General features: G+C 36.1%; 1 non-coding gene across 1 annotated transcript; it reads right to left on the bottom strand.

Annotated features, from left to right (window-relative positions):
• Positions 1-15,255: 15,255 nt before the first annotated feature.
• On the bottom strand, positions 15,256-15,328 carry TRNAK-UUU. The gene has a single exon. It is a non-coding gene; the product is annotated as a tRNA-Lys (tRNA).
• Positions 15,329-16,483: the final 1,155 nt, after the last annotated feature.

The raw sequence follows: 16,483 nt of genomic DNA, 5'->3' as shown, positions 1-16,483 counted from the left end.
AGAATTTGTATTTGTTCATGTATTTCAATTAAGATGTACTTGTTTCTTGTAAGAATTCTTAACAATATATGAGATTGGGAGCATCTGCTCCTTGTTCCTTAAAAAAAAAGTTATAGATAGTGTCAAGAAAATTTAGCCAGGTTACCCAAGATCATTAGCCAAAATTACAATAGTTCATAACTCATGTTATATCATTAGCTCTTATGTGTATTCGATAAAAATAAAAACCATTAATATTGTTTAAAAATCGATGAAAAACCTAGAAAATTGAACAAAAAAGCTTCATCTCCATCATTTAACTCAATTTCACAGTTCATTAAGCAAATATAGAAGGAATAATATGTATATCAGAAAGCTCTTTTTCTCATTCTTTTAGATTCGTAAGCTCAAAGTTGTAAATCATTCCACTATAACCCATGATAGTGGTAGTTGCCTCTTCCTGATTTCTACTCTGGCATTAAAACAATGTCATTTGAAGTTGTTAATACACCTCAAATCCCAATAAATCTTTTTCACAATATAAATACAAACACAAAGACTTCAGGACAATAAGGCAGTAATGTTCAAGGCATTTAATCAAACAGTTGTCTACAACCAAATTGTGCAACTATATCTACAGTTGGGTAACTTCCTAAGCATACCTCAAAAACATCAAGGATGTAACGTTCTCTATGAAACTCCCAGTCCGTTTTTTATAATCTGCATTCCAGCATAAACGAAGCTGTGAATATGGTTAGACTCGCTGATCTAGTTAAGACATGGAAGAACATTTCCACAACAATACTAATCTGGTATAATATGTGAGGAACAACAATTAACAATTATACATTGAAGTATGTCGCTTCCTTGAATTGGAATCAAGAGCCCTGTTAATATTAAGTTAGGCCAGATATTTGAATTGTTTTTGGATATTAGCAACCAAGAGACTACTGCGTCGATTTTGAACGTAGATATTGTACTATGTGCAGTATTTTATATGTGAAATATATATACCACGGAGGCAACAATTACCATTAACTAAAAGATCGTATCAACAAACAACCAAATACCACAAAGCAGCATAGGCTAGATACATGTAGACTTAGCTTAAATATAGAGTATCTGTGAGTAAATTTCTCCTATTTGGAATTACATACTGAAAAAGTGGGGGTCTAACAACCACACCCAATAATTCGCTTGGCAATCTGTATGGACTAAATCCAATATACTTTCAAGAGAATCAACTAGACAGTCAGACTCAATCTTAAGAAAAGAATATCAAAGAGTTATATCTTAATTTCTCAATTTAATCCGCAATCAAACAAATAGGAATTTGCGAGCCCGGTTGAATATAAGAAATAACTTGGACGATATCAAAAACCAATATCCAAGTATCAATCAATTTAATCAACAACCCAAAAGTAGGATTCACAATTGATTGAACTTACGTACAACCTGTGATATTTCAATTATATAAACAAATATAATGCGGAAAAGAAATAACACAGACACCAGAAATTTTGTTAACGAGGAAACCGCAAATGCAAAAAAACCCCGGGACCTAGTGTAGAATAAACACACATTGTTATAAGATGTTACACCAATTTCCTACTACCTATTCGGACTAGATGTAATACCTTTGTTTATGGGTGAAAACTATTTCTGCCGGTTTTGGTAATTTGGGGTGTGTGAATGAGAAGTGAATCTAAACCCTAAACAAATACACTGCACGAGAGTGCTTGTGATTCGAGAAATCAATTTGTACAATTCTGGCCTAAACCAAGAAATGGCCGTTCCAGACTTGCTTCGGTCACAAAGTGAATGAGATGGAGTTGATCTTAGGGAGGAAAGAGAAGAAGGTGTTGAGATTGTGAAGGTGTTGGCTATGTATGACTTGTATCAGAAAGATGAACTGGCTTGCAGAATGTAAGCTATCAGTTCTGGTGTTTGGATACGATTGTATCAACACTTGGTTTCTGTTGTCTTGTTTTGGAAATAGGGAGGAGAACCTATTTATACAAGTCATTGAGCCTTACCCACGTCTCTCGTGGGAAGTGGAGAAAGTGGAGTGATGGAGTAGTGGAGTTGCGTGTGTTAGTGTCACACGATAAGTCTTGCCCACTTCTCCCATCATCACTAACCGTCCATGTCTTCCTGACACGTTCTTGTGATGGCGCGTTGTGCGCTGCACGCTGTAAACCGCCAGACCAATACCCCAGTATGTATCCCCAAGTTTTTGACATGATTAATGTCTCGAGTGTGTGGATCGTGGGACCCACAGAAAGCATGTGATGCTAGGTTAAATAACTATGTTATTTAGGAAGTCGATATTTATGAACTATCGTGTGAATTCTATGCATGTAATGCATTGAATATATTCAATATGGAGAAAGCATCGTTGTTTTTAAGGCTTAACGGAGTGAGTCGCGATTTAAGCGTCTTAAAATAGATGCATGTCTAGCCATGTTCATGTGATGGTTTGGAGGCTGCGTAGGCAAGTCCTCCCTTGGCCGACCACATGGTGTGGTAGAGTGGCGGATGGTAATCACCCCGACACCTCATTGACCAGTTAACTCTTGACCAGGGCTATATAACCAAGCAGGTGAATTTGAAAGGACGAGATGATCTTGTGACATTCATCTGCGACCGTTAGTGGAATTAGGGTTTTGAAGAGGTGCGCAACCATCACTCTTCATCTTGGTCGAAACCAAGCTTGGGGACATTTTTTGGCAGGACCAACTGGGCATGCGTGTGGACGGCACGCCGATGTACATGTCCATACCTCACTGTCATGTGAAAGTGTGATCTCGGCCACTCAATTCGACCGGTGAAGAGGAGTGGTTGAGATCGATTTGCGACAGAAATCTCATGCCGCAAAGAATTTTTAAAGAGGCGCAACATGCCATCTTTAGGGCGTGCGAACCAAGGCATCCAGCCATGGGTTTCCTTGGCCGATCGGGCGTGGAGATAGGTGGGCCCACAGTGATCGTGTTGGTACTCACCGGACCTGCTTAATCTATTCCTGGACCCTTCATCCGAGCAGGAGAAAATGGACGCTCGTGATCGATTCGCGACATAAACCCTAATTAGGGTTTTTACCGGACGCGTGTTAGCTAGTTCGGCTAACCGAAAATACATGATATACACCTCATCTGGAGAGGCCGATTGTACGAGGCACTTATTAGGCATGTGGTGAGTGTGGTGGTATGTGTCCGACCACCTCAGCGTTAATCTAAGCCATCCAACCGTGCTGGTGAAGTTGGATGGTCGTGAACAAATTTTAGGTTTTTAGTGGACTTTCCTGCGACCCTCAATTCTTCACGCCGACACAACTTTGGATAATCGTATATTGCAATCTGGTCAGGTTAAGGAAGAGTCGGTCATGCAGGTAGGAAGAAGGTCCGCCAGTGTACACCATGGCGCTTGTTCGACCGACTTTGGGATGATCCACGCCAGTGAAGCTGGACGGACGTGATGAACTTGTGACTACCATAGACGGTCTTTGTTTGTACGATTCCTCCAAGCTGCTCCATACCAGTCTGGACATCCAACTTCAGGCTAGTGTTCGATGGTAGTTTGGGAGGCATGGTAGGTATTCGACCGACCAGGGCATAAGTGGGCCCGCTGGTGGTCATTAATGTAGTAGCCTGATCCTGCTGAGGATCGTCTAGGCTGGTTAAATCGTGCGTCCAACTTGCGTGGTCATCATTGTTTCTGAGACTGATATGGACAGTTCAAATTCAAATATTCTCAATCGGGTTAGTATAACACACCGAGAGATGTAGCCTGTACGCGTATTTCGTGCATGCCTCACTATTAATACTTGGAGATTCGTGTTACTCTGCTTTGAAATAACACTCAGTCGTCATGTCGCACTAATAATGAGAGTTCTGCGGGAACAACACAGAAAATACAAGGCTGGTCATGCATTAATTTATAATGCTATAAATTCATAGGGTATATGGGATTTGTTGCTACATGCTCCATTCTAGGTGAATTAGTAAAGTGAAGAAGTATTCATCACTCATTAATGGCTTTATCCTTTAAAGGATGTCAGCGCATAATTTTGGCTTTACAATTTTAGCCTTAAATGAAAATCCACCATCAACAACCCCCTTCAGCTGTATTCAAGCACTTATAAAACTCCTAGCAGAACACCGATTTTCATTAGGAATTCTTCTCGTAAATCTTCTAGCAGAACCCAAGTCTCTTTTTAGAAGATACAACAACATGGTTGATATGTTTCGATCTTTTATTTTCACAAAATACCGAATCGATTTCCATTTAGATGTAAATCAAGGTTTTTGAAATCTTGTGTTTGTTTTGAGAAAAAAAATTACTAGCTAAAAGTAATATCAAAACAAACTTGTAGATTAGGGTTTTAACTTATAATCAGTATGCGTACACACAAGGAGTCCGTGAACCTTATTTTCGTAAGTGAACTTAGGCGATTCCAAAGATCAATTTCCAAGTTAAGAAAATCCTAATAATTCTACAACAAGAACAACTAGAATAAATCTAGAGATATATTGTTTAAAACTTCTTAAGGATTTTTACGAGATACCTTAATCGAAGTTTTCTTTCTAGCTTCTGATTTCGACTAACAAGTGTTGGTATACGGTCGGAAACTAAAATCTATCAAAACCTAGGATTTATGATCAACAACTCTTGAATGGTTTTATATCAGAAGAGAAAACCTTAGAATAGACAAGAGGTGAAAAACCTAGATTACAAGTTGTATAATCAATCACGAAGATTAAATCCAACTCGGCTTTGTGATCCCCAATACAAAGACTTTTATCTCACTCTTGTTCACGAAGAACAAAAGACATGGAAAACAACCTTATGAAGCTTACACAAATTTTCCAAAGGGGATGAAAACGTGTAGCATTCACGAACCCTTTATTTATAGTGAACAATAACTTGGAAGCTACTTTCAAGACTCTCCTAATTTTGGGAGTCTTTCCTAAGTTACAATTCTTGCCAAAATAATTAAATAAATAATTAATTAGCAAATATTGTATTTATGTGAGTAAATCACATTTTAACTTAGGGAGGAATCACAAACACTTTAATATGTTAATCAAATATGTTTGGAGTAATAGATATCCTGCCTAGATAAGGAAACATCAATTACATGACCAAAAATGGCTTCTAGTCACGTAATTGGGCTCAAGTCCGTGAACCGTTACAAACAGACCATGGATTGTTTCCTACAAACGAATTGTAACAATTACAGCAACACTTATAATTATTACTTTAATAAATGACTCATAACTTCATCGTTACAACTCGGAATTGAGTGATTCTTGGCTCTTTGAATTCGTAAGCTCGTTCACTATAATATGAGAACCTTTCCAGGGATAAAGTTCATTGTCACAAAGTCGTGGATCAAATAACCTCGAGTATATATATACATAAGTATACATTTACCGTCATAGGAACTGTTCCATAGAGTGAGCATTTGTTTCGATAGATTAGAAAGGTAGAATTGAACAAGAATACAAATTAAATCAATTGCCACGTACCTTTTTTGATGAAGTCCTTGTTGATGTCTTCTTGTAGTCTTCAAACTTCATCCGCCAAGGATAGCTTCGATTCTACTTCTTAGACTTAATCTAGTCTGAAACTAACCATAGTATACTAAATCAAGAATACATTTTGGCAACTAAAATTGACAACTAACTTGACATACCAACGCTAGTGGGTTCAACCGAGCAATGCTCTAACAATCTCCCCCTTTGTCAATTTTAGTGACAAAACCATTTTACATATGGATTGTACTTGTTAAAAACATTACAGCTCCAAAATACGACATGCTTGATTTCCTTGGTTCTTCAACTATGCGTGTGTTCATCCTGTACTTGTTGAAGATCCATCATAATATTATTACACATCATCAAAGTTCAATTGTATCACAACTTTGACAATAATACTACGATGATATGTATCACTCCCCCTTAGTCAATACTTCATCTCATAATGAAAACCACTCCCCCTTACATAATGATCCGTAAAGCATATGTATTTGTAGTGTGAACTATACATTAATTCTCCCCATTTTTGTCAATATAAATTGGCAAAGGTACGAAAACTAGTGCGATCCTCATGAAATTTTCATAGAGGTACTTCATGACCAAAAGAGAACATATCAACTTTACTTTAGATGATATCACATAGTCGAAACTTAGTGACTTCGTCAAGGAGTTTATTAAGATACAAGTTAACCCCTACATGTAGTTGCACTCCCCACAAAGATTTGGAAATTAATCACAAGTTCAATTAAGAACTCTCCCCCATAAAATTTCATTCCCGAAAGATCAACAAGAATGACCTTTCTCCAGGAAGAAGGATTTATAATTGAATTTTAGAAATCCCACAAGGAAATACGGGCTAAGGACCAATCATTGAAATTCTCTCATGAGATCGTGTTACTAAAAGAAAAATAGAATTTTCTCATGGTAACAAAAAACAATATGTAATCATGAAGATCAAGTATTGTGATCATCTTTTCTAAGATACAAACTTGTATAAACAAGAATTGATATACTCAGAAGGAAGAATAACCTTTTCCACAAGGATTTACACCAAGAATGGTTACCATAAGTGTATGAAAAAGTCTCTTTGACAATAAAAACCAACATCCAATGGCTTTGATTATTGCTTCTAACCTGTTATATTTAAGAATTTCAATCACAAATCAAGTTAGGTAATTAAGAATCATACACGTGGTATTTAGCCATATGAGCACTTTCATATCAACCTTATTCATCTTCACCATAACTAGTTCAAATGACTCAAAAGAACTAGTTAGAGAGTTGTTCAGTTGCTTAGATATCATAGAAGTATATAAGACACAATCGAAGCAAAAACGATTTTGATTCACTCGAATCGATTAATGAACATTATAGCCACGGTTTGCAAAGATTGCATTTCTTAATTTATATATGTCTTAGTTCACGAATAAACTGTTTTTAGAAAATAACCTACTTAAGTAAGCATACTGGTACGTGGATTTAAGTACTCGGATTAAGTTTGTTTTCAGTTCACAAACTCCAGCAGAAATTCACTGGATGTGAACTTCTGACAGTACGCGTACTGGTACGCGGACTTTAGTTCCGGTTATCCTGAGCAGCAAAGTACGCATACTTTGGTTCAAGGATATTGGACTTACACACATATGAGTTGTCTCACAATTTTTAACCATGGTTATGTATTCTAAACTCTCATTTCAATCATTGTAACATTCTTAGAGAACGTTATATAGTTGTCATTCACAAACTATTTTTCGTCAAAGCGATTTTCAAGTGATTGAAACTAATATGACTTTCGTCGCTCTTAAAGATGAACTTGGCCAAAGCGAAATCTTACCAACACATATTTCGATAAATATGTAAGAGAGTTAGACTCAACTTGAAATAATAAATTGTTCCACATATTCAAAAATTACCCATCATAATATTTGTTCCCCAATTCTTTTGCAATCCTCACCGCATTTACAAGGACTTCTTGGTGCGGATGCACTTCCAACACAATCAGGTTGTGTAGAGGTGAACAAAATCTTGCTCACCAAAGGTATTCGAAACAAAATCATGCAAAGACTCTAGGATTTTAACAACTTCCTTGAAACTTTCAATAACTGTTCCATACCTTTTTAAAACATTATCCCTTGTCGAGCTCTTATCTGGGAGATCCTTCTTAATAGTACTCGTCGCTTTATTGATCTTCTTTGGTACCCATTTCTGAGCAGCTTTTGGAGAAACGTATTTCTTTTTCTCCCCAATATAATTATGAAACTTCTCGGGGGAAATACTAGAAGAACTGATATTATGAGACTCATTTTTTCTCCTGATTGGAACATCAAATCTTGTCATCTTAACAGAATCGAATCTGGATTTATCTCGTTTAAGAAATCTGCAATTCCTTTGCAAGTGACCTGGTTTTCCACAATAAAAGCAATGTTTAGCAGAGTGGAAAAAGTTATGTTTAGTGTTACCTGAATGTGTATGTGCTTGCTTTGAAGCTTGACAGAATTTCCTCTTTTCGTCATCGGCAGTTGGTAGAGATACTTCACTTTTGTCAACCGTGAAAGGTTTTGATTGAGAAGAAACTTTAGCTCAGACAAATTTTACCTCTTTGAAAATACCAGGAGCGTTTATTCCTTCATAACCCAATCCTCGTGTATCACGATGAATTCTACATGCTCCCAATATTGAGGTTAATTTATCTGAGCTGTTATTTCTATACAAACTCTCTTTTAAGCTCGAGTTTTCTTCTTCCAACCTTTTGACCTTTTCAAGCACAATAACTAGATCATTCTTGGATGATTCATATTGAACTTTGAGATCTTCTCGTTCCGAATCAAATAACAAGTTCATCTCGATGTTCTCCAAGTTATCTAGCTTTGCTTGAAGAACAATTTCCTGATCTCGACCTTCGGCAATTTCTTCTTTAAGCTTTCGTATTTCGTTGAGATAATCTCTTGCACCAATAGAATCAAGTTGGTCTTGCAAGTATTTATTCCGACTACGAAGTCTGTCATATTTAAATTTCTCACTGAAAATGGTGCTTTGAGCTTCTGATAGTTTCCGATGACATTCTTTAAGAATATTATTAGCAACTGGATCAATATGGAACACTTCTTCGTCAGAATCAAAATCAGTATCCGAAAGGATTTTCTCAGAAGCTAATGGAACCTCGCCTGCGTACTCTTGGCGATCATAATCAGGTCCATCATCAAGAGTAGGCAAAGCTGTTGCATATGCCGTTTGTCTACGGCTCCAGCTAGGACATACTGAAGACAAGTTCCCGAAACCACGACAGTTATAGCATTGTACATCATTATTTGGAGATGTGTAAATTTATAAAAACTCTTTTTCCTGTCTCTCAGGAGTTTTCTAAATTGTCGTGGAGTAACATCCTTAGTATCTGGCGAACCAGATTTATCCTTAGAGGATTCAGAATTATTTGCGGCTTTAAGAGAAATCACCTCTTTTCTAGATGTGTGCTCATTATCAAAGATCTTTAACTTTCTAACAAGAGTATTTCTGGAGAGTGTAGAAAGATCGTTTGCTTCTTCAATGACATGTTTCTTAGACTCGTATCTTGATGGTAGAGACCTGAGAATTTTGCACACAATAACTTTCTCCGGAATATTCCTAATGAATATGAGGAGTTAAATATTTAAGAAAGTCTTTGGTTAAACTCATCAAAGGTTTCATCATCATACATGCGGAGGTTTTCCCAGTCAGAAGCTAGATTTTGAAGCCTTGCTTCTTTCTCTGCGGTATTCCCTTCGAATACGGTTTCTAAGATATCCCAAGCATCTTTAGACTTATTACACGTAGTCACGTGATGCTGAAGATCTGGGGTAATGGCATGGATGATAGCATTTAATCCATCAGAATTTTGCTTTGCAACAAGAATCTCAAGATCATCGTAATCACCAATATCCTTTGCAACAGTTACACCGTCTACTGTAACTAACGGAGGATTATAGCCATTAACAATACGAACCCATGATTGAAAATCTCGTGCTTGAATAAAAGCACGCATAGCAATTTTCCACCATAAATAGTTCGTGCCATCGAAGGTTGGCGGTACATGTATAGAGATAACACTTCTGTCCATAGAATCAGATTGCTACAAACACAGACTTATGAGGTCTTAGCGTGTTTGCCTGCTCTGATACCAATTGAAAAAGCGGGGGTCTAACAACCACACCCAATAAGTCGTTTGCCAATCTGTATGGACTAACTCCAATATAATTTCAAGAGAATCAACTAGACAGTCAAACTCAATCTTAAGAAAGTATATCAAAGAGTTGTATCTCAATTTCTCAATTCAATCCGCAATCAAACAAATAGGAATTTGCGAGCCCGATTGAATATAAGAAATAACTTGAACGGTATCAAAAACCAATATTCAAGTGTCAATCAATTTAATCAACAACCAAAAGTCGGATTCACAATTGATTGAACTTACGTACAACCTGTGATATTTCAATTATATAAACAAATTTAATGCGGAAAAGGAATAACTCAGACACCAGAATTTTTTTTAACGAGGAAACCGCAAATGCAGAAAAACCCCGGGACCTAGTCCATAATAAACACATACTGTTTATAAGTTGTTATACCAATTTCCTACTACATATTTGGACTAGATGTAATACCTCCTTCAGCTGTATTCAAGCACTTATAGAACTCCTAGCACAACACCGATTCTCATTAGGAATTCTTCTCGTAAATCTTCTAGCAGAACCCAAGGCTCTCTTTAGAAGATATAACAACACGATTGATATTTTTCGATCTTTTGTTTTCACAAAATACCGAATCGATTTACCTTTAGATAGAAATCAAGGTTTTGGAAATATTGTGTTTCTTTTGAGAAAAACAATTACTAGGTAAAAGTAATATCAAAACAAATTTGTAGATTAGGGTTTTAACTTACAACCAGTATGCGTACACACAAGGAGTCCGTGAACCTGATTTTCGTAAGTGAACTTGTGCGATTCCAAAGATCAATTTCCAAGTTAAGAAAACCCTAATAATTCTACAACAAGAACAACTAGAATAAATCTAGAGATATCTTGTTTAAAACTTCTTAAGGAATTTTACGAGATACCTTAATCGAAGTTTTCTTTATAGCTTCCGATTTCGACTAACAAGTGTTGGTATACGATCGAAAACTAAAATCTATCAGAACCTAGGATTTATGATCAACAACTATTGAGTGGTTTTATATCAGAAGAGAAAACCTTAGAATAGACAAGAGGTGAAAAACCTAGATTACAAGTTGTATAATCAATCACGAAGATTAAATCCAACTCGCCATTGTGATCCCCAATACAAAGACTTTTATCTCACTCTTGTTCACGAAGAACAGAAGACATGGAAAACAACCTTATGAAGCTTACACAAATTTTCCAAAGGGGATGAAAACGTGTAGCACTCACGAACCCTTTATTTATAGTGAACAATAACTTGGAAGCTACGCAAAGCTATTTTCCTTTTTCAAGACTCTCCTAATTTTGGGAGTCTTTCCTAAGTTAAAATTCTTGCCAAAATAATTAAATAAATAATTAATTAGCAAATATTGTATTTATGTGAGTAAATCACATTTTAACTTAGGAAGTGAAAAGGCGAGGGTACCCAAATATACCTCAAGCTAAAACTTTTCCTTCCTATAAGTCCTTTCTCCGAAAGTGATTGTCTATGGACTGAGTCGAGACAATACAACTAATCGGTTCACACTTCGTGTGATCGTCTATGGATACGAGATCGAGACAATACAACAACGAAGTATGTTTACTTGATACAAAGGTTCGGACTTAACCAAACACAATAGGATTGCTTATCAAGTAAATAGGAATTAATGTTTGTGTAATTTACTTTAATTATAATAAAACAATTACAATGCAGAAATATAAAGTAAATGACACAGCCAGATTTTGTTAACGAGGAAAATCGCAAATGCATAAAAACCACGGGACCTTGTCCAAAATTGGATACTCTCAGGATTAAGCCGCTATACAAAATGAACCAACTTCATATAGTTGAGACCAAACAACTAAACCTATAGTTCACCTAGTTCCGTATGTATTCCCATGCCTCCAACTTATGAATAAGTCACGTACTTGGAACAATTCCTTTGGTTCGTATTCCAAACAGTAAAGGAACAACAAATCTGTTTGGTATCAACTCTCTTCAACAAAGTGATATGAGTCGGACAAAGGCTCTTCTGTTTATATTAACATTAACTCTTTCTTCAGGTTCTTAGATCTATCTTATGTTCAATTACCCAAAGTAACCATAAGATTTTGCAATCAATACCTTTAATCCCAAGGAACCGTATTGATGCCGATCTACTCAACTATTCCATCCAATCTACCACAAGGATAAACCGATTATAGTGAGATCCTCTTTTTAACAAAAAAAGTATTGTGCACACCAAAGATTTATATAACCAAGTCAGAAATCTTCTATCTCTTCTTTGTCTTCAAATCTTCTTAGATCTTCAATAAATACCTGCACACAACTACTTGAATCTCTTGTGATAAATCACACACACAACAGAGTCTGTTAACAATGGATTATCACAAGATCGTCTTTAGCACTAGCAACAGTCTAAAGATCCCCGTCGAAACTTCGAACTAGTTTGAGTGAATCTTATATCAGAAGAGAAGATTCTCAAGCATAAACAAACGAGGTGCAATCAAAGTTCAACCACCATTAGTCAATCAAATCAATCGAAAACAAAAGATGAACCGCAATTATCTAGTTTCCCACCAACGATACTCGTAGAGCTTCTCAATCCCAAAGAAGTCTTTAAATTGAGCGGCCGTAAGAGATTTCGCCTAATTAGGTTACTCTCCTCTCCGAATAGGCGGCTTCACCAGTAACAGCACAACAGAGGAAGTTTACTGTCACGGAGGATTAGTTTGCTAGAAATGAAAACTTCAAGTATTTATAGACAAGGAAGTTTGGACACCAAGGAATTTCCAAAACCGAAAATATTCTCAAGATATTCAATAATAATTTCCATATTCGGTTTTCATAATTCCTGAGAATGCTATGTCCAAAAATATTGATCGAAAATGTCCTTGGAAAATCTTTAACTAGCAAATGCACATTACTAATTCTTATTTTCCATATATAATTAAAAACCTTAATTAAAAGATTCTTAACTTATTTAATTTCGATCCTGGGATTTACTTCCTTCTTAGCCGTTAAGGAATATCTTTGAACAATAAAAGATACGCATAAATGCACGTGTTCAAAGTGTGTCGACATCCTTACTTTGCAAGTCCTCTTTCATACTTACACACTTGAAACCGATTTACCACGCTTCAAAACAAGTTTAGAATTGGTTCACCTACTTTCAAGAGCTATGTGATTGATTAAGATTTCTCAATCACAAATAATGGGTTTAACGAATCTACCAAAACAAGTTTTGGTTCTACCTCCATGTGAGTACTGTGCATAGTCACACTAGCTTTCCAAAATTCGGTTGACTAGGTACTAAGATCGGTTCCCCACATATATATGGTATCTAACTCATATGTGTTGCACATGTCCATAGGATCGGTTCCCCTTTTCCTAAAAACGTGTTGCACATGTCCATAGGATCGGTTCCCCTTTCTGCTAAAACATGATGCATCTCATACAAGGATCGATTCCCCTTTGTGATGTGTTGCACCTCTTACTAGGATCGGTTCCCCTTTACCCAGTGTTAGGTCTTACAAACTACACAAACTCGATCATACCATCAGGTGATTACTTAAGATCGGTTTCACTAATAAAAGTCATACCAATACAAAATTCAGGCCTCATGTGAATAGTTTTACCAAGAACACAAAAAAGTCATGAGCGGTTATACTAATCACACATATTGGTCGTTCATAAGATATGCAACGAAGAACAATCCCAATAACGCCTGGCGATTTTCTTTTCGATTCACAAACAAAGTTCATGAACTTACTTCCTTAAAACACATGTAAAAATATTGTTTCATAGGATGAAATCCTCACCTCATACCCATACATAATAACAATAGCATTCAAACGATTATGTCGATGTCTTATCTACAAAGTTTAATGGTTAAGCAATAAACCTCGTATTGTATTCCTTGATACTATGTCTATCTAGAGTGTTCATGCTTCACAGTTTGGTTTTCAATATGCACGACTTGAAAGATATGTTAGGGAATGAAACAGTTCAAGTCAAATATCACTAACCTCAAGTGGAAGGATGATGTTGTGGTTGTAGCTCCTTACTTCTTCACTTCTTCAAGTCTTCGAAATACTTGTAATGTCTCATATCCTAATACTTTCAAGCTAACCTATACGAAGTTGACTCTAGTACATTTAATCAAGCGACTCTTAAAATGAGTTTTGGTTCACTAAAATATGACAACCAAACTTGACATACTAACGCTTGGTGGGTTCAACCGAGCTATGCTCTAACAGGAAGGAATCACAAACACTTTAATATGGTAATCAAATATGTTTGGAGTAATAGCTATCTTGCCTAGATAAGGAAACATCAATTACATGACCAAAAATGGCTTCTAGTCACGTAATTGGGCTCAAGTCCGTGAACCGTTACAAACAGTCCATGGATTGTTTCCTACTAACGAACTGTAACAATTACAACAATACTTATAATTGTTACTTTGATAAATCACTCATAACTTCATCGTTACAACTCGGAATTGAGTGATTCTTGGCTCGTTGAATTCGTAAGCTCATTCACTATAATATGAGAACCTTTCCAGGGATAAAGGTTATTGTCACAGAAAACGTGGCTCAAATAACCTCGAGTATATATATATATATATATATATATACATAAGTATACATTTACCGTCATAGGAATTGTTCCATAGAGTGAGCATTTGTTTCGATAGATTAGAAAGGTAGAATTCAACAAGAATCCAAATGAAATCAATTTCCACATACCTTTGTTGATGAAGTCCTTGTTGATGTCTTCTTGTAGTCTTCAAACTTCATCCGTCAAGGATAGCTTCCATTCTACTTCTTAGACTTAATCTAGTCTGAAACTAACTATAGTATACTAAATCAAGAATGCATATTGGCAACTAAAATTGACAACTAATTTGACATACCAACGCTAGTGGGTTCAACTGAGCAATGCTCTAACATATACTATATATCAAAAGTTTATGCACGTAACAAAATTTCGATCTGAAAAGGTTATGAACAATTACTACCTATGAAGACCACAACATACTATGTCCATGCATGAATCTTAAGTCCAGGTAAGCTTAATCATTTAATTATTGCACAAATAGTTTAAGAAGCTTACGCTCGGTTATACCCTGAAGACCCTGCAAAAAATACCAAAAAAAGTAAAGTTCAACATAGAGTTTGTAGAATTTCTGCTGGTAATAGGTTCCTGATGCCCGTTTATGCCCACGGTCTCTGAGAACCCACTTTGAACTGTAATGGATTAAAAAAAATAAATTAACATTTGAGTACCTATGAAAACAATCCAAGACGCCTCAGTTCGAATCTTACACCTGTAGTAAAGCACCAATGAACCTTGATAAATAAGAAGTATAAGTGAGAACAAAACTACCATAACTGATATGCAGAGACAATGAACTACCTCAGTTGGCTATCTATATACCTATTAATTTCCAGTGAACTCCACTTCAATATAAGTGTGATAAGTAATAAGATTGGGTACTGTAGAACGAACCATGTTCGATTAGCTGCACCAAAATTTTATGCATACAACCATAAGGTCCCTCCGCCATCTGTGGGAATCGAACCCACTACCACATGGTTAAAACCCATGCGCTCTTCCAACTGAGCTAAGATGGCAAGTGACAATACATGAAAACTGAATGAACTCTGGTAGAGCGATGAGATTTATAATCATATATCATCTTGGGTTATTATATTGTAGAATTTGCACAGAACAAACATTCATTACGACTTTAATATTCAATGTCTGAAATCAGGCTTACCATCACAATAAAATTATCCATTAACCAAAGGGTCCGAACACTTGGCAATTTCATTCAGCAAAATTAAGTTCCCTATCTGCAACAAAATTGTGTCAAAAGACATTACCAATTCATACCATCAGTGGAACTTTAATCCATTACAATCGAGAAACTGACTGGTTTTCTGGATGACCAAGTTGAACATATTTGATAGAAAAAATAAATTTATAAGGAAAAAGAGGTTTATATAAGAGATGCAAAGGAAAAAATCATCTGTTTATGGATCTAGAGTTAACTATACCCATCAACGACACTTGTAAAAAGCAATTTGGCATACCTTAGTTATTGAGAGATAATTTTGTTTTTAGAACATATAAAATTACCTGCATATAATAGAGTATAATATTGGTAAGCCTACATCAACAACGAAGCTATATGTTACCAAGTCTTCCACGAATTAGTGTAAATAACAATAAAGTTGTACAAACTGACCTTGCTTGAAGGACGTGTCTAACAGTTGAGGTGCAAAGTCAATGAAATTCAAGTATGGATACATGAGATACAACCACTCAGAAAACACATTATCATAACAGAGATGATAGACCCATCGAAGACTTTCACCGTGGAATGCACCGTGAGAGGATGCACGGTCCAAATGAGCGTGCTTAGCATTTGGATGGAGGTGGGGCAGGAGTGAGTCCCACCCCCACACTCACACGGTGCAATGCGTTGTGTAAATTTTGGGTGGGTTAATCATTTTTGTTATCATAAAGGCAATAGCCATACCTGCCAACAAAATTTGAATCAATAATAACTTGGAAAACACATTATTTACAAAAATCAATAATAACTTGGAAAACACATTATTCAGAAAGCCCCAAAAAATAGCTAGCATGCAATTCCTAGAATATAAAATCAATAATATGAGTGATCGGTAAATCCCTACTTTCTAAATGAATAACATGAGCGTAGAGTTTATATGATTTAGCAGTGGCAATATCCTGACATAACCAAAACGAATTAATTTGGA

Source organism: Papaver somniferum, chromosome 1 (assembly GCF_003573695.1).
Source record: "Papaver somniferum cultivar HN1 chromosome 1, ASM357369v1, whole genome shotgun sequence".
Taxonomy (NCBI): Eukaryota; Viridiplantae; Streptophyta; class Magnoliopsida; order Ranunculales; family Papaveraceae; genus Papaver; species Papaver somniferum.
Note: the sequence above shows the minus strand (reverse complement) of the source record. Positions and strands in the feature narration are given on the sequence as shown.